Source organism: Erpetoichthys calabaricus, chromosome 10 (genome assembly GCF_900747795.2).
Source record: "Erpetoichthys calabaricus chromosome 10, fErpCal1.3, whole genome shotgun sequence".
NCBI classification, from domain to species: domain Eukaryota; kingdom Metazoa; phylum Chordata; class Cladistia; order Polypteriformes; family Polypteridae; genus Erpetoichthys; species Erpetoichthys calabaricus.
The window spans coordinates 141,515,399-141,521,398 of NC_041403.2; positions in this window are offsets into that span (position 1 = coordinate 141,515,399).

Consider the following 6,000-nt stretch of genomic DNA (forward strand, 5'->3'; position numbering starts at 1 on the left):
GTGACTTCAACTATAAAGTAGTTTAATGTTTCAACTTGTACATTTTGTATGCTTTCCTCTTTTACTCATTTGGCAGACCCCCAATTCAATGGCAGGAAAAGGGTGCGCATACCCAAGCATATCACAGAGCAGCAACTTCTCCTGCAGCTTTAGATAAGTTAACCATAAAAGTGCAAAACAAAGTCACTTCTCTAGAGATGAATGGAAGAAGAAAGCAATTATATAAACATATATAATACTCAACTGACTGAACTAATATTATCTGCAGATCATTATTGTAAAAAACTGACATTATCAACTTGCAGCTAAACGGTACCTGAATGCTGCGTCATGCAGACATTCCCTCACTTATTTATATTGCAGAGCGCTGGAGACTACTGCAGGCTGGATTGGGTGCACGACACTCAGGCCAATCCACAGATGATTTTACAGTGTGAAGAGCACAGAGAGAACTTGCAAAGTCCATCAAAGCAGGATCCAAATGTGAAAGGTTGCATGATGTACATAGTCAATAATTACAGTGGAACCTCGGTTTGCGAGCATAATTCGTACCAGAAACGTGCTCACAGTCCAAAGCACTCGTATATCAAAGTGAATTTCCCCATAAGAAATAATGCAAACTCAGATGATTTGTTCCACAACCCAAAACTATTCATATAAAAATGATTAATACAAAATATAAAGTAAAAATACATAAAACAAATTAACCTGCACTTTACCTTTGAAAAGAATCATGGCTGATGTGAGTGAGTTTCTAAACTCTTGTGGGATTGCACCCAACGGGACGACACGCGTTAGAGCGTCCCAAAGCAATCGCTGTCTCCCAGCATTGTAGCAGTTCGCCGTAAAAGCAAATCCGAAAAGATCGCGGACATGCTATAATCGCCTGCCATCGATGGGTGATACAAGGAACAAGAGACATTATAAATGCGCAGGGTACAGTACTACTTGGCTACGGCCCTGCCTGACTGCTGTGTCTGTGTATAGGAGAGTGGCTGATCCCGCTACAATAAATAACCGCGCTGTTGCTCTTTGAAGCTGAATAAAGCTGGTGTTGCTAAAGTACTGAGACTCAGCTTCGTGTTTTGGGGTGCAAGACGGGGACTCGCACGTCACAGCACACACGCACGCGCGCGCACACACACACACACAGTCATAATGCTGTAGTAAACAGTATACACTCGTACGGATGTTGGCTTTATGAGTGAGGCACGCCGCCTCAGACAGAGAATAGGAGACGATTGCCCACAACCCCGCAGCGAGAGAGAGAACCATCAGCTCAGTTGTGATCACATGACGCTCAGCAGACAAAGCGTATACATACTACTCGTACTGCAAGACCTTGCTCGTTTATCAAGTCAAAATTTATTAAAAATTTTAGCTCGTCTTGCAAAACACTCGTAAACCAAGTTACTCTCAAACCGAGTTTCCACTGTATTATATACAAACTAGACAAAGAGCCCGTTTCGACAACGTAAGATGAAATGGGCACGAGTTTGTGTTAGCAGTGTATGAAGAACAAATGATAAGTAACGAAGAAGTTGTTTTGTAATGATTGTAGTCCGCTTTACTCATTACTGTACAGGCTTGTACTGTTAGTTGATGAATTTTCCAGGCCTATAGTATAATATTGAATGATGAATGTTCCAGTCCAATATGGAATAGTAATAAGTATAAGCACCACAAACCTGATATAGGTGTATTGAATGAATGCGTAATTGAATCAGAATGCGTAATTAGGCCTCGAGCTGTAGTCGAAATCGCCTTTCAGGCCTCTAGAGCTTTAATTGAAGTCGCCTTTCTCTTTGAATTTTTGCGGCCGTAAATCCGCCGCCTGCCACAATGTTGGGGTTGGATGTCGGTCTCGTAAGGTTTTTCGAGCAGCTGCGCAGAAGGCGACTGCGCATTCGGCTTCGGACGGACATGAGTGAGTGAGTGAGGAGGCAGGCGAATTGTGTATTAAGATTATCTCCCATGTACCCTGCACTGGAGTTCTTTCGACTGAACACGGCTCATATTTGTGGCTCCTTCCCAAAAGATGTTAATGCCAACTACCACAACTCTGAAACAATCAAAGGGCTTTAACACGTCTTCTTGAACTATTGGGATGGAATTATTACTTGACTGCAATCAAGTGTAGCCACATGGTGGTATCAGTCTGTCCAACACCCTCCATTTTGGAGGCGTATCTTCGTCCTGCAATTTCTGCCATTTGACTCCACCACCCAAGTAACCTCTTAAACCAGTTAAGTGTCATTTCTTCCTTTTGATTTTAAGTTTTATTTTCTGTACAAAATGTAACTGGACAGCGTGCGGTGTTCCTGGCGATGGATTTGGAGGAGGGGAGGGGGTACTTGCCAGTTCAGCCTTTGGTCCTGTGGGAAGAGAGCTGGCTTGTAGGGATCACAACTCTTGACTGTTAAGTGTTTGATTTTAGCAAAAGGAGAAGGTACTTTCTGAGATTTTTATACTTTAAATTTCAGCAGGTACAGGAATTTGGGAATAGAGAGTGCAAGAAGAGCAAGTCAGCATTGATGATGGTGGTGGGCTGCGAGAGGCACTCGACATTCAGGGATTGAGACTAAAGGACAGTCAAGGCCCAGTTATCACTAAAGACACTTGGCTGATTTAAAAAAAAATTAGGGTGAACTGAACTCTTAGCATCAAGTCACTGATAATAACTTTAGAGTCAAATATTCAGTATGTGTTGTTTGTTACTGTTGTGGCAGACGACTGGGGACCTTGCCCCACCGGGACGCCTGGAGAGCAGAAAGACCGGGAGAGAGGCAATACCTTCCCCGGGACACGAGAGGGCAGCCCCCCTGGTTTGCATCGGGGCCATGGAACTGAAACTTGGAAGCTAGGGGGCACTTGGACTGCAGCATTTCCACCACACCAGGTAGTACTGCCGGAAGAGCATCAGGGAGCACATCCAGGTGCACACAAAAAAATGGCCGCCTCACTCCATTCGAGGACCCGGAGTCGGGAGGTAGAAGACAGAGCTTACGGGAGAGGAGTGGAGGGGGCAGTAAAGAGAGAAGAAAGGAAAGAATCGGGAAAGGACTGAGCATTGTGGGTTTGTGGACTCTGAGGACTGATTGAGGTCATTTATGTTAGGTAGAATGCCTAGAGGGGGCTGGGTGGTCTCGTGGCCTCAGAACCCCTGCAGATTTTTTTTTTTTTCTCCAGCAAATTTTTTTTTTGTTTGTTTTTTCTGTCCTCCCTGGCCATCGGACCTTACTTTTATTCTATGGTAATTAGTGTTCCCTTATTTTAATTCTTATTTATTTTGCCTTTTCTTCTCTTTCTTCATCATGTAAAGCACTTTGAGCTACATCACTTGTATGAAAATGTGCTATAGAAATAAATGTTGTTGTTGTTGAAGAAAAATAATAAATGTGTGTGTTTTTTGGCACTTCTGAGTCTGCGTGTCTGTCTGTGTCGAGGCTGATCTTCCATACTGTAGCAGGGCTATTCAGTTACAATTTCAGCTGGGCCAGATTCGCAAACCAAGAAATTTAGCTGGGCCAGACATTTTCAGTGGCCACAAAGCAGCAGGTAATGACAAATTTTTAACCAACACAAATGAATGTTTTGATAGACAAGTCATTTTTATTCATTGTTTCCATTCAGAATTTGACACAGGCACATGAAAAAGTGTATAAAACATTTAAAAGCTATAACTGAACAGAATCTGAGGTAGTAGCAAAACTTATTTTCCACTTTTGAAATTAAAAAATGAAAACATTTTGGTCATATCTGACCTAGGCACATCTCAAAATGAATAAAAACAAAATGGGGAACAGTATTAGCAATAGCATTGTTTCCCTTTTGAAATAAAATAAAATATTTTGGTCACATCTCAGAGTGCCTAACATCAAAAAAAAGTGCACAGAATTAGCAATAACATTTGCTTCCCTTTTGAAACAAAACAAATATTTTGGTCATATAATAACAACAATTCTTTATATTTACATGGCATTTTTCTCGCTACTTTGCACGCCACACATCCATGATCTTGTTAATGCTACGTTTGCACCTCTGCATACTGTATATATGACCCGGTAACATCACAAAAAGTGCATTTAACAGATCTCAGCGCTACCAAAGCTATAAGTGACAAGTGATAACTGATACTCGTAAATACAACTTCTACAGCATATTGAGGGAACACAGGTTTGTTTTGACGAAGCGAAATCGTCGGAGCAAAAGACGCACCAAAAGGTCTTCACCTGAAATGAAGGCTCTAGGAGTCAGAGGATAGGCAGAGTATTTAGCTTTATAACAATAAAACAATAACGCGGACTCAACCCAATTAAGCCAAATCGAGCTGAGCCCCGAACAAGCCAAAAATCACAGTTTTTATAATCATTTCTTGTCACAGCTTATTCGCGGCTCATTCTGACTCCTTTTCTGCAGCTCGCCCTATTAACTTTCATGGGAACCACCAATATTTTTATTGCCTGTCATTTATCTTTACTTTTCTGCTTCACTTATGTTTTAGTCGGCCTTGAGCTTTCAGATGTTCCCCCTCTTCCACCCTTGAGCTGTCTTTATCTTATCATTTTCCCTTCCTTGGTCCTCGAGCTAGTTTATATTGGTGGCTAGAGCTAGGCTTTAATTAAAAAAGAAATGTGGCATGTGCCTTTATTTAACCATTCGTTTAGCAGGCCTAAATATCTGTACTGAAGTTAATGCTTATACATTTTTCTATATTTATTTATGCTAATACATGAATATACTAATTTTATTTTCCATAGTTTTAAATCACCACATGTGTGATGATATTGTGAGGGGCTGTGGGGAGTGAAGTCTCGGGGGAAAGCACTTTGTGTGGGGTCAGGGCACCTCCCTAGAGAGAGCCGAGTGACAGGATCAGGGTGAGAGAGGGGAGCGAATGGTAAAAGAGGAGGAAGAGATCCCTCTAGAGAAGTGGCTCCTTCGACAGGTCATCCCAGTATCAAACTACTACCACCACATCTAGACACACAACAACGCTCTTCATCGGGGGTTCTCAACGTCGGCCCTTGTACACCTAGGCTAATTAAGTGAACTGTTATTTCCCAGATTATGTGTTTTGGGAACAATATAGAAATTAGAAAACTAGGTTTGGTAAAAAAAAAAATATATTAAAGTGTACAAAGCAGTTATATGGGAAAATTTTTTATTTTTATTTTTTAACAATATTTTCATCTTGATGTTCATTCTGTTTTTCCGGGTGTTCTAATTGTTTAATTAATCCAATGTTATCTAATTAGTGGGCCTAACGTGAAAGTAGTTGCAGTCTTTCATGATTCAGTGTTGTTTTTCTGGGTGTCTGCTCCATTAGTTTTTAATTGTCGTTAATTAAGATACAATGAAGGGAGCAAACTGCACAGAGAAAGTTAAGCTTTTAAATCTATAGCAAAATCAGAAATATTTCTAAATGCTTTATAAATGTAAAAATCATGCTGCTGTGCTTTTCTGAATGTAGAATAAGAGAAAAAAATACCAGCTCATTAAATGAGACGAGTGTTACCAGTTGTTACCAGCAAAAACCTGCAGCCACAGTGGGCCCCCCAGGACCGACTTGGAGGACCCCTGCTCTACATTGTGGGCTGAATGTTGCTTGGTTATGCAGAGTAATTGCATTCATGCTCTGTACTACTTGAGGAATTTCTGAAGGCTCGCAAAATGTGTTTTTCTCTGCGTTTCTGGCTGGACTACTCGTAGGTTGCTTCTGGGCTGCATGTGCCCCTGGGCCACCATTTAAATAGGTCGGCTGTATAGCATCTTCTATGCTATGTTGATTTCCTCTAAGTGTTCAGAAGTGTTTCTTACATCTATCACATGTTTCTGATGTTCTCCTTTTAATCCTGTCATTTTTTCTTTTAAGGGTAAAGCACTTGTGACATGCAGGCCATCACACAGACACTGGAGAAAAGCAGCTGCAGAACGTAAGCAAATGGACCAAGGAAATTGCACATTGGGTTCATCTATGTAGCTCTTGATGGCACAGTG